The sequence below is a fragment of the Protopterus annectens genome, chromosome 1.part2 (genome assembly GCF_019279795.1).
Source record: "Protopterus annectens isolate FY-2018-M chromosome 1.part2, PAN1.0, whole genome shotgun sequence".
In the NCBI taxonomy this organism is placed as follows: domain Eukaryota; kingdom Metazoa; phylum Chordata; order Ceratodontiformes; family Protopteridae; genus Protopterus; species Protopterus annectens.
Genome location: NC_056727.1, coordinates 689,853,178 through 689,866,823, shown reverse-complemented (window position 1 = coordinate 689,866,823; position 13,646 = coordinate 689,853,178). Strand labels below are relative to the sequence as shown.

At 43.2% G+C, this 13,646-nt stretch overlaps 1 protein-coding gene across 8 annotated transcripts in view; it reads right to left on the bottom strand.

The window, feature by feature from the left end:
- Window positions 1–13,646, bottom strand: part of BIRC6 (baculoviral IAP repeat containing 6) — a 4,524,268-nt gene that overhangs the window by 3,883,866 nt on the left and 626,756 nt on the right. The window lies entirely within an intron of this gene.

Here is a 13,646-nt window from a genome sequence, read left to right as displayed (position 1 = left end):
AAAAAAGGATGCAACAGTCCCATGAGGTTACCTAGGACTTCAGGGCTACCTCCTGTGTTTGCATGGACACTGCAAAGGGCATTGGAGTGTATTCTACCTTCTTTGCTGATGAACCCCATCACAGTGATACTGCCCGTTACATCAGGTCTCTAGATCGGTTTAAAGACAATGACAGCCAACTGCCATTGTCTCTTTGATACTGATATGTTACTTCAGATTGTCCTTTTTCCAGCTGTTTTGAATCGTCCCATCAGCTGACTGACTGATTGCCTTAGGCCATGCCAAAGCCATTCATAGTGAATGTCTGGCATGACGACACTCTCCGAAGGGGACTACTAGACTGCTCTATACACTTTGTAGCTCCACAACATTTTCCACTGGTTTACATAAGGGAGTGGAAGAATAACCTTCACCTGACACTCAGTGTGTTGCATCCACAGGTTGCTAAGGTACTCGTGTACCTTCATGTGCAACCCTGCATACAAAGCCATGAAGATAATGGATGCCACACACTTCAGGATCACCAGAATTCTCTTTGATGCAGTCCATCTAGGCAATCCCCAAGAAGAAATGGGTAAGGTAAGGAATGCCATTTTGTCTTGGGGAGAAAAACTTTCTGCTACCAAGTCCAGCAGTGACCTCAGGTACATTAGTGCCTCTGACAGACCCAGACTGAACTTAGGGTAAATCAAAGAAAAACAAGTCCTGGAAGCAATTAAGGGTGCAAAAAAAATATCAATGCTCTCACAAAAGTCAAAGCTCTTGCCAGCTTTTACAGAATCTGGGCATGAATCAAGCAATTGTCCAAGTAAGGGTATATGCAAATGCCCTTGGTTCTACAATGGGCTATCACTGGGGCCAGACATTCTGTAACAAACTCCAAGCTTAGTAACTACCGCAAAGGCAAGGAAGCAAATAGGCGGCATGACTTCCTCCTGGCTTGAATCTCTACAAGCATGTCTGTGGTCCCTGTGAAAGCATATATGTAGATAAGCATTCTTCAGCTCTAGGCTCACCATTATTACCCCAGGGAAGAAGGAAGGTATGGCGAGTGAGCATTTTGAATTTTCAGACCATCAGGAATTTTCAGACCAGGAATTAGTTTAGGTTGGACAGGTCATGAACAGGCCTCCAAGGTCCCTCTTATTGCCACTAGGAAAAATCCTGAGTAAAAGTTTGTACCCTCTTCTGCCTGTGATAACTTCATTATTGATGTCTGTTCCAACAGTCTTCTAAATCAGTTGGCAACAAATGTCTTGGCCCGTTGACTGGAGTGGAATCCCTCAAAATTGTGGGACAGAGACATTGCAGTCTGTATTCTCTAGGAGATGATCTCAAAACTCACTTGTCAATTGTATTTTCCATCTACTTTCTGCAACAAAAACAAGATGCCCCCCCCCCCCAAAAAAAAATTCTAGTATGGAATCCGATACAAAAGGGAGGGGTGGCAGCAGGAGTGGTAAACAGTTGTCACTATCTGTCTGGGTCCTGCTCCATCAATCTCCAGATTTCCCTTCTTGATTCGACTTTTTTTTTTTAAAGCAGGTTTTCCTTCTGTATGGCATTGGCAAATAGCCCACTCTTTGTAGGGTAAATCCAGTTAAGTTTTGGAAATGATAGTTCAAACAGCTGTTGATTCCACAAGTCTACCCTTTTCTAGTTTCTTATAAGTATTATGCCTACCTGCCCCTGCTGGTCATTTTAAGCATAGCCAATTTCCCTTTTTTGTTTTGCTGGAATTAACATAAACTTAATCCATCTCATGGGCGATAATTACATATTACCTGAAAATGACCAATCTCTTGAGAAGGGAATCCAAAAAGCAAGTCCATAATTCAAAAGGGTGTTAGGATATTGGGGTCCAATATCCTCTGTCAGGAGCTCGATCCTCCAAATTATATATGCAGCAGTAATAGGGTAGTGCACTAATCTCCATGAACCAACTGTAGGTACAGCCTGGGTGAGTACATCACACTAAGACACAGATGCAAGAAAAGAAATTACACATGCAACTTTTGCAAACGAGACAATGTAAGACAAGTTACAAACAAGGTGGATACAAGTGTAAGCAATGCATATGTTGGAGCAATCCTTGAGGTTTTATATGGTCTTCAGTGAAGTATAAATACAAGTTTGGAATCTGAAAAGGCTAATAAGAGAAAAAAGAGATGAAAAACAATGATGGGGGTAAGGGGAACAGGATGTGACATTAGCAGAGATAGAAAGACAGCTATTTGCCAGCCAAAGTAAGATTGCTGCAAAGTAATGGTACTGTGATTTAGTTAATGTGATTTGTTTGGATGCAAGGGCATTTAGCATGATCATGTGTCTACATTTTATGTTGTGTTAAGTTCTCTAGAATATACTGGTAGAGAATCCCAAAAGCAGTCAGTGTGGAGAAAGCATGACAGGTGCAGTATAGTCCATCTGCAAGTATGGTCAGATCGGGTATGGACTGCATCCCTGGAGGTTATCCCTAATATCTACCAGATGACTTCCTTTACCTTCAGAACCATTAACTGTCACAGATATTCATGAGGGTCAGAGGTTGCTGCAGTGTAGATCTTTTTCCCAAAGCAGTCCGAGAATCTCTTCTATCAGTCATTGGGAAGGGCTGTGTTAGGCAGAAGCCACTTCTGACTCTCAGGCACTATCCATAATCACCACAGTAAATCTGCCACTGGATTTTTATACAGGAATTCAAAGGGATTCCTGGACCCTGTAAAAATGGTCACGCTTCTTCATCTGTTGAGGGTTTGGCAGCCTAGTTCCAGGGATGATGTATTAAAAGCATTCACAAATGCCTCAAAAACTGTAGCAACTGCAAGAGGTTCTGGAGTGTCTAGGCCAAAAAAAAGCTATATCCTTTTCTGAACACTGTGACCTCCTTAGTCTCCCAACTAAAATGGTCCTACATTAAAGTAAAGGTCTCTCCAAACAACAAGCCTTCTTACAGGAAAACCAGATGGCAGGCTATCATCAGTGTTCAAGTCATATCCTAGTGGTGAAGGCATCTGAGATCTGCAATTCAGATCATCCATCTGTGACTCGGGGAGACTATTCCCCACCACCACCATCCCAGGGATATGCTTTCTTAAGAGACAGAGCAACCCTTGAAATAAGGTGCTGCTCTGCTGTAGCTTGCAAAGTTTGAAGCGGGAAAAAAGTCCTTGAGTAGTTTCTGTCAATCTTGAAGGGAGGCCTAGGTGGAGGAAGGGCTGAAAAAAATACTTTGTATCAGTATGTCCAATACTGACAAAGTCCTCAAAATGGTAGAATCAGCCACCTCCAGAACTACCACTTAAGGCTGAGAGTCCAGCTCCTCAACTTGGTTGTTCTAAGCATCCTCTCATAAGAGATGCCAAGGATATACCATTTCCAAAGGTTATGCATAACCAATTGTCAAATGCGGGCATTTGGGGACCAACATCCAGGCCAACCACAAGAAAAGGTACTTAAGCCCAAAAGAAAAACATGCACATAGTCAATGGTGTAGCAGTCTTCAGGAGGGCAGCACTACATGACATTGCCATGGAAGTCAGGGGAGGGATGAAGAAGTGACTCCATGGGACTGACACCCTTATGCTTATTCAAACCAGCTGTGATATTGTCTTTATCTTCAATGTCTCCCCTTTCTTTCTCCTTAACAGCCCACTTCTCCATATGTTTTTTTTTTTTTTTTAAATGTTTCTTACAGGGGATACCCAAGCTGGATGAAGGTAAAAGATCATCATATGCAGTGGCCTTCTGGGAAAGACCACCCCTCTTTTGATTAGTATAAGCCTGCAAAACCTTTCCACCTCTTCACAGGGTTTTTCTATTAAACTCAACACAGGCACCATAGATGGAAAAGTTGCACATTGCACCAAAATGTTAAACACTGCAAGTGAAAATCTCACCGTAGAATCTGATGCCCACATGCACATTATTTTTCGTTTTCAGAACAGGACATACCACACCTGGGCCTAAAACTTTGGAACTGCATGCCCTTAAAGATGTGCAAAAATATATATAAATTCTAAAATCAAGCAAGCAAGTGGAAAAAAATTCCTAAGAGGGTACTTATGTGACCTGAAGCTCTAACAAATCTCAGCAAAACTGACACACTTAGATACAATGGAGAAGCCCTTCATCGTTCACAGTAATAAACTGGAGATGGAGTAGGCTGACTCTCTCTTTTACCACAGACATGGTAACACCATGGGACAGAGGTTGTGGGTAAGCAATGGTGTAAAAAAAAAAAAAAAAAAAAAAAAAAAAAAAAATTCCTGTAAGTCAGGCCAAATGCTACACCTCACCAGTGGCTAAGTTCTCAAAGCTGGGTACTGCAAGAGATCCATGACGAGAACATTTCAAAATTGAATGATTTGCTTCAGTGAATGCAATTTGCTGCATATTTTCTTTTTTTTTTGCCTGTAGGTGCATTAGCAAATTTCTTGAGATGACCTATACCCACATTTACAAAACATTTCAGACATTTCATTTTTTCCCCAAAACTCTACAACCCTAGACAAATATATGAATTACAATAAGTCGTGTAAATCAAATACAAAGAGCTGCATAATAACTCACTGCTTCCTACAACTGCAAAGCTGTCAAGAAAGCAGAGTTCTTGTGTATCCTATAAGAATATACTAGTCTTTCCAGGAGACTTCCCAAAAAAGTATACTTGTCATTGTTTTCAAAGTATAACTTCTGATGTCCTGGTAAAGGTACATACATAAAAGCTGCAAGGTGACATCTACAAGCTGGCACAATTCTTAAATATGCCAGCAAAATGGTCAGCATTGGATGTGCAGAGCTGGAGTTAAGGTGTGTTTGCAAAAAGTTATGAAAGATAACATATTAACATGTTAAGATTAATAATGCAAAAGTAGACTATGATACCATCTTGCTGGGAGTGGTATATTCAAGCAATGACTGTTACTGTTTAAAAAAAGGGGGGGGGCATTATAAAACATGGTGGGCAATGGGAAGACATTGTGAGATATAAATGCTTTTTGGTAAAGCAGTTATGCCTTACCTTCACAAAAGCTGGGGACAAATGCTGCTATCTTGCACAAAACATTAATGCAAATTATACAAGCATGTAACAGTTTTGCAAATTAATTTTGTTTTGAAATATTGTGAAAAACAGTTCTCTCACTGATGTACTGGACCCATCTTGCACACTTACTGAGAAATATCCCTTTGTTTGACCATAACACACTGATGTGTTTTTTTAGCAAACAAAATAAAGAAGTTATGTACTCACCATAACATTCCATGTTGGTAGTCCGTCTCACCCTTCATTTTTATATATGGGTTCGGAGCCGATCCTCGGCGCCGACTCGGCCAATTTACAAGCCCGAAGACTTCTGGTTGGCTTGTGGCTAAGCAGGTATCCCATAGTGCACCAGTACAAACCCCAGATCCTGTTTGCTGCTCACTAGAAGAAAAAACCCATGACAGACAAACCAATACTAAAGGGTCTCCAACCAAAGATAACCAAATTTTTATTACTAACTACAGATCTTCCAGGATGAGGGCAGGTTGGTAAAAATGAAGGGTGAGATGGACTACCAACATGGAACGTTATGGTGAGTACATAACTTCTTTATGTTGTAAAGTCCAATCTCACCTTCATTTTTACATATGGGACAGCGTCCCTAGAGCCTTATTCTTGGGTGGATCACTGGAAAATACTCCTAAGCACCGTGGAGCCAAAGGATGCTCTATCCCTGGAAGCCAAATCCAATTTGTAATGTGTAATGAAAGTGTGAGGGGTAGCCCACGTAGCTGCTGCACAAATATTATCAAGTGGGACCCTGGCTTGAAAGGCTGCAGAGGTAGACAGTGAGCTGGTAAAATGAGCCTTGATGCTGCAGGGTAAAAATCTGCCCTCCGAACTGTAGATAAAGGCTATGCAACTGGAAATCCGATTAGATAGTGTAACTTTAGAAACTGGTAAGTCCAATCTGGAGTCAGAAAAGGAAATGAATAGTTGATTTGATTTCCTAAATTCCTTGGTCTGCTGTAAATAAAAACGTAGTGGTCTATGAACGTCCAGCTGATGAAAACGGTATTCAGTTGCATTACAGTGATTAGGGAAGAAAACTGGGAGTTTTATGGCTTGATTTAAGGTAGCAGGAGAACAAACCTTGGGGACAAAGGAGGGATTAGTATGCAGTGACACCCCGTCTTTGTGAAAGATCACATAAGGTGGCTTAACAGACAAGGGTTGTAGCTCCGAAACCCATCTAGCTGACGTGATAGCTACCAAAAACCAAGTATTCCAAGACAAAAATTTCAATGAAGATGAGTGAGAAGGTTCAAAAGGGGAAGCCACAGGTTCTTGCAGTGGTGGTCTCAAAAGAGTGATTCCTTTCAAAAAGAACTTGCATAGCTTATGAGTCATTAAATTGTTATCTGGAAACCCTAAGTGAAAATGAGAAATTGCTGCCAAATGGACTCTGATAGTGGCAGCGGCAGTTCCTTGTTGAAAAAGCTCAGAGAGAAATTCCAAAATCATAGGGATATAAGCAGTGTAGGGATCTACATTCATTTTCTGTGCCCAAATAGAAAATATTTTCCATTTACTGCCATACAGCCTCCTAGTTGAAGGTTTACGGGAGGACATAAGAATATGTGACACTGAGGATGATACATCATGAAGCCTGACTAGGGATGGAACTGGAACAGCCACGCTGTCAACTTGAGGGTGTGGATTGAGGGATGTAGTGAACCCGACATGTGAGTCAGCAGATCTGGAGCTGGGTTCAGGATCTAAGGATCGTCCAGGAGAAGAGGCTTAAGAAAGGGGAACCAGACCTGACGAGGCCAGTAAGGCGCAATGAGGATAAACTTGCTTCCCAGCCGACTGGCTTTCTGAATCACTTTGGAAATGAGAGGAAATGGAGGAAAAGCATACAGAAGTCCCATGGGCCAATCGTGAGGCAGAGCATCTCTGGGTGTCTCCCCCAGAGGGGGAATGAGGGAAAAATAGCTGCTGCATTTGGTACTGACTGGGCTGGCAAAGAGGTCGCAGCAAGGCTGTCCCCATTTGCGGAAAATCTGTGCCGCTGTTTCCCGTTTCAGAGACCACTCATGAGGCAGTAGGATCGCCTGGCTGAACTTGTTGGCTATCACATTGGTCGTCCCTGGAATGTGCTTTGCAACCAGAAAGCGCTGGGAAGAAATCGCCCATTCCCAAACTCACATGGCCTCTCGACAGAGTGGGTAAGATCTGGTACTGCACTGTTTGTTGATATACCAAACTACCGACATGCTGTCTGATTGTATAGCAATAGTCCCGAGAGGAAGAAGGTCTTGAAGTGCTTGCAACGCCAGGAGCATCGCCCTCATCTCCAGAACATTGATATGCAGGTGAGCTTCGTGTTCTTGCCATGTGCCTTGGACAGTCCTGCCGAGATAATGCCCACCCCCACCCGATCTGGGAGGCATCAGTGGTCACAGTGGCAACGGGTTGGGCAGGAAAAAACGGGGTGCCCATGATCAACTGGTTGGGGGCTATCCACCAAAGAAGGTCCTTCTTGCATGAATCCGTCAGCAAGATAGGATGACTCAGTGGGAAATATTGGAGGGACCACTGGGAAGACAGAAGTCACTGGAGAATTCTCATGTGCAACCTGGCTAATGGTACTAATAGAATGGTGGAAGCCATAGTCCCGAGGAGCTGATGAACCCACTTTGCTATGACCTTCCGCAACGGGAGAAGACATTGAATTTGAGAGATTAAGTTTTGTGCCCTGTCAGCGGGGAGACGAGCTGTCATGTTCACTGTGTCTATCTCTGCGTCTATAAAAATCACAGATTGCGAGGGCAATAATGCAGATTTTTCCCAATTTCTGCAGATCCCTAACTGAGCACAAAGTTGAATAGTGGTGTCTCTGTTTTGGAGGAGTAGATGCCTGGTGGGGACAGTCAGGAGCCAGTCGTCCAAATACAGAAACACCTGGAATCCCTGACGTCTCAGGTGAGCTGTCACTACTGCCATGCATTTGAACACCCTGGAGGCTGTGGTGAAACCAAAGGGCAGAGCAGGAAACTGATAATGACTGGCTCCCAGCCTAAAACTTAGATGCCTCCTGGATGCCTTGTCCATTTTTATATGGTATTAGGCATCTTGGAGATCTAGAGAGCACATCCAATAGTCTTTCCCTAAAAACGGGAGTATCGACTGCAGAGTTACCATCCGAAACTTAACCTTCTTCATGGATTCATTTAACCTGCAGAGGTCCAATACTGGCCTCCAATCTCTGGTTCGTTTTGGTACTAAAAAGAACCTGGAGCAAGTTCCAGATCCTATCTGGTCTGCTGGGACACACTGGATGACTCTTTTTAAAAGCAACTTGTTGACCTCCACAGTTGCCTGAGCCCTGTGATTGGGTGGTACATCTGGGATCTTCTTGGGAACAAACGGTGGAAGGGAAAAGGGTATGATATAGCCTCTGGTAACAACTCTTTGTACCCACTTGTCTTAAGTGATATTTAGCCAGGCTTCTGGATACAAAGAAATGCAACCCCCGACCAGCCCCAGAAAAACACAGTCTGGCCTCATATCAGGAGCGCTGATAAGGCCGTCCCCGAAAGGAATCACGGCCTTGCTGGTATTGCGGACCGCCTCTGCCTCTAGGGCGACATCTCCCATTTCCTACTCCTCCTCTGCCTCTGAAGGAGGGTTCACCTTGTGTGTCCAAAAAGACCCTCTGGGACTTTTTGAACCACATTTTACCACCCCTTTGACCTTTGGGGTATGGTCGAGAGGGAATAGTAAAACATACTCCCATGGCAGAAAGCGTCTTTCCTTCTTGCTCACACCGAGTGAGTGCGTCCTTTACCTTAGAACCAAACAATGAGGAACCATCAAATGGGGCGTTGGTGAAAGTAGACGAACAGTTCTGCAAAATTACACAAGCGCATCCAGGAGTGACGTCTCAGGGCAACTCCTGAACCCCGTTGCTCTACTCGCTCTATCAGCCGCATAGGAGATAAGCCGCATGGAGGAGTTAACTATAGAATTTAAGGTGGACAACTGAGCAGACACTCCCTCAGTACACACACCTTGTATAGAATCTCCTAACTCCTTGATGAGATCCCTCTGTAATCTCGTGAAGTGAGTGAGATAGTTCAACGATCAAAGGGTAAATGCCGCTGAACTAAAAGATACGCTTCCCAAATCTGTCCATCTGTCGAGAATCCTTATTTGGTGGATAAACAGAGGAAGACGTCTCCGTCAGCTCCTCCTCTGTGGCCGCTGCCACCCCCATGGCATCTACGGGAATGCCCTTAGACAAAAACTCTTTACCAGGAGGGGCAGACAAACTTACTAGGTCTCCTGGGGACTGGCTCCACGGCATCAGGAGTATCCCACACCTTTAGAATAACTAGATCCATCAGTTCATCAAAAGGTGGAGACACCCAAAAGGCAGAAGGTTAAGACCCAAAAGCCTTCAGGTACACCAACTCCTCATCAGAAGGGTTGACAGTGGGCCAGTCGCACCTCTGCTTAAGAATCTCCAAGATGTCCACGAAGGAGACATCATCAGAGGATGACTTGGGGGACCCTTCCGACTCCTTGAAGTCAGTGTCTGATGTCAAGGACTCATCCTGGGAGTCAACATGCTTCCTCTTACATAGCCTCTTTTGGGGAGGCGCCTCAAAAGGACATTCCGGGGAGGCCTTGGAAGAGTGGGGGCCACCAGCCAATGGCTCCTGAGCCTGAGGATCTCTGCTGTCTCCAGAGAGAGTAGGGGCTGAGACCGAAGTGGGTGCTCTCGGGGGAATAGTGCTGGTACCACTGGTAGGGGCTGGAGAATGAGACAGCACACTACTCATCATCTCAAACGCAGACCTCTCTGGCTCCGAAGACCTCCCCCCACTCCGAAGAGACAAAGGTTAACATCGGAGCCAGAGCCGTCAGCTCCAAGATAGATGCAGGGTCTGAGCTCCCCTGAATGACGCACTGAGAGGAAGGCTTGGAACCTAAGATCGATTCCAACCCTCCTTGTCGGCACCGACAGGAGAGCTTCGTCCCTGGACAACGGTCGGAACAGAGCGTGTCGGAGCCAAACCCAGCTCCAAAGCAGCAACAAAGCGAGCTGGAACCGATAGTACCTCCAGTGGCACCAAGCACTGTGGCTCCGAAGGACCAACATGGCTCGGAGGAGGAATAGCAGACAAGGCCAAAGCTGGATCGAGTGGCTCTGGAGCCGAATGGGTCAGAGCCAATAATAATTTTGGTAAGGCAGACGACTTCAGGAGTCTCAACACTACCCTCTCCACATCTTCTTCCGAAAAGCTCCTGGAAGATCTGGAAGACATAGCAGGGGATCTTGATCTAGGGGGCACTGGAGATTTCAGTAACACAGAAACCAGTAGGGAATCCACAGACCGGCTCCGAGTAGCAGATTCAATTGCTGATTCAATCGGTTCAGAGGTTGGCTCCAAAACACTTGGAACCACCTCCTGACACCACAATGGTGTTCTCCTTTGGCTCCGAAGGCAGTGGAGTCGAGGAGGCAGATTATGACTGTTTACAAGGCGACTCCGAGACACCAGCCGGCGCAGGAGAAGGTCTTTTTGACCAAAAATCCTAATTATGTTTAGGACACCAAAAATCCACAAGGATGTGGAAACCTCCCCTCCCCTGAGACCATTAATAGATGGGAGGGGTTCATTAACTTACCCTTGTGCAAAGGTAGTGGACAACATTTTGAAAAAATACTTGGTGTCAGAACCCCAAGTATGCAAAGACTCATGGACCTTCCTAGAGAATATTAACAACTTGGAATTTAACCCCAATCACAATTTCTTAACTATCGATGTTAAGGACTTGTATACATCTATTTCACATTTAGAGGGCATAGAATGGGTGAGTCTCTTGCTTAAATCTAAGAAAGCTCCTTCACACGAAATTACTTTAATGGAGTCTTTATTAGACATCATTCTTACCAATAATTACTTTTTATTCTATAAGGATTTTTATTTACAGAAACGAGGGGTCGCTATGGGGTCACCTTGTGGTGCCAGCTTTGCCAACTTGGTGATGTATTGGGAAAGAACTTTTGTTATCAAAGCTGAGCACTTCAGGGCGAACCTCGTTTACTACACCAGTTTCTTGGATGACATCTATGTGTTATTTAATGGAGATACCATCCAGGCTGAGCTTTTTATTTCATTTTTGAATTCTACAACTGATTTCCTTGTATTTACATCAACATTTCATACAGCCACAATTGACTGTTTAGATGTGAAACTTTCAAAAGATAAAGTCAATAGGGGGTATGTATCACAGATTTTTAGAAAACCCACTTATTGTAACTCATTCCTACACTTTTCTAGCTGCCATCCGTTCCATCAGAAGCGGTCCATTATAAAAGGCCAATTGATTAGGGCAGCTAGAATGACCACACTTGAGCTTGATTTCCATCAAGAGTGTAATTTACTTAGGATGATGTTTGAAAAGCATGGGTATCCGAGCGATCTTATTGGAACTTTAGTCAGTGAAGTTTCTGACAAAAGAAAACTTGGAATCGTCTCGTCCATCCTTGGGCTAAATAGTTTTAGAACAGGACAGTCTTGTTCCTTACATGGCAGATTGTCAAAACAGTGTATTTGTCCCAACACAAATTCCATTACAAACTTTAGTCCCTAACTTCAAAGGTGGATTTATCACTACCTTCAGTAATGATAATGGCCAAGTCAAACGTATTTTATGTAAAATTTTATGTAAAAACTGGCAGTTGATCTTGAGTGATATTCCACTATTTAGTAAACTAGGTCCAGTTCCAAATATTGTATTTCGTAGAGGCCACAACCTTAAAAACTTACTTGAATGTGGGGGGCAACAATTTAAAACACATAGGTAATGCTGGAATGAATTTGTGTGAATCTTGTAGGATGTGTAGATTCATGGAAGTGGGCAATACATTTTGTATAGGTGACAACAAGTATGAGATTAAATTTAAACTCAACTGTAATTCTAGACTAGTAGTCTACATAGCAAGATGTGTCCGCTGTCCCGCATTCTACGTGGGGAAGACTGAACGTAGACTGCGGGACAGGGTTTATGAACACACCTATGCTATTTCAGTCAATAAAATTGACAACCCAACTAGCAAGACATATAACAAATAATGTGGGCCACAAACTTACCTTTAAAGCTATAGATCAAGTTCAAGCTAATTTGAGAGGTGGCCCACTGAACTTACTTTTAGAGGAACATGAGCTTGAATGGCAAATCCGTTTGAATGCATTTGTTGTACCAGGCTTAAATGATGCTTGTAACATTGCCTGTCTTCTGAAACTAAGAAGTTTGAGATGGTAACTGGTAATGTGCTTGAATATAATTCTATTCATTTTAGCTCTACAATATTTTAGAGAGATATACCCGTTTGATTATTCCATAATTTCGAAGTTTAGTCTAACTTTGTTATTGTTTGAGTCTAACAGTTTAATGCCTTCTGTATAACTATTTATAACAGCTTTGATGACACTTTTATCTAACAAACTTGCAGCTTTTGTATTTAGGTTTTATGAACACGTTTTTTTTAGCAAATGTTTCTTTAAGAACTTGACTTACTGGAGGTGTGGTCATCACATGACATGTCTCAATTACTTATAAACTACTGTTTGAAACTGTGTATCTTTTCTGAAGAAGTTGCCACATTACAAGCAACGAAAAGCGCTTCAATAAATTGTTTTATTTTATATTTTTTGGATTCCTGATACTTCCTGTGGTGGGTCTTGGTGCTGCTGACTTGGTTTTTGTGTTGCAGTAGTTTGTTGGCTTCCTTTTCCTGGTTTACCTGAAGACTTAAATTTGCCAGACTTGGAGGAAGCCGAAGAACTGGATAGAACTTCCTCAAAAGATGGTTTTAGTAGACCATTTGAGTATAAGCTTATTCTTTCTCTCCTGTAACACCCTAGGAGAGAAAGCATGGCAGAACAAGCACGATTCCTGCAGGTGGATGGCCCCTAAACACAGTAGACACAGCTACTGTGGCCATCCGTTAAAGACATCTTTTGGGAGCATTTCATGCACTTCTTAAAACCCGAAAGTTTGTGCTCCTTACTCTCTTTAGACATTACACACACACACACACACACACACACACACACACACACACACACACACACACGAAAGGAAGAGAAGAAGGAGGAGGAGGGGAGAGGATTAGGTCCTCTAACTAAAATGGGCCTAGCCCTACAGAAAGAAGTACCACAAGGACTATATCCTCTAATTTAAATGGGTCTAGCCCAGTGGAATAGAAAACTAGGTCTTCTAATTTAAACAGACGAGAAAACGCACTCACACACACAGAAGACTGTATATAACTCTATGTGGTAACAATTTTTAGGTCCTCTAACTAAAACAAGCCTAGCCTTACAGAAGGAAGTACCACGAGGACTAGGTCCTCCAACTTAAACGAGCCTAGCCCGGTAGAACAGAAAACTAGGTCTTCTAATTAAACAGACCAGAAAACGCACACAAACAGGAAACTATATATAACTCTATGTGGTAACAATTTGAAGAAAATAACTAACGTACTAAGGGAGGGACTCCAACCCTTAGCAAACAACCAGCGGATCCCCGCCAAAAATACAATCTCAGATTAAGGAAACTAAGCTGCCAATAACGGTCT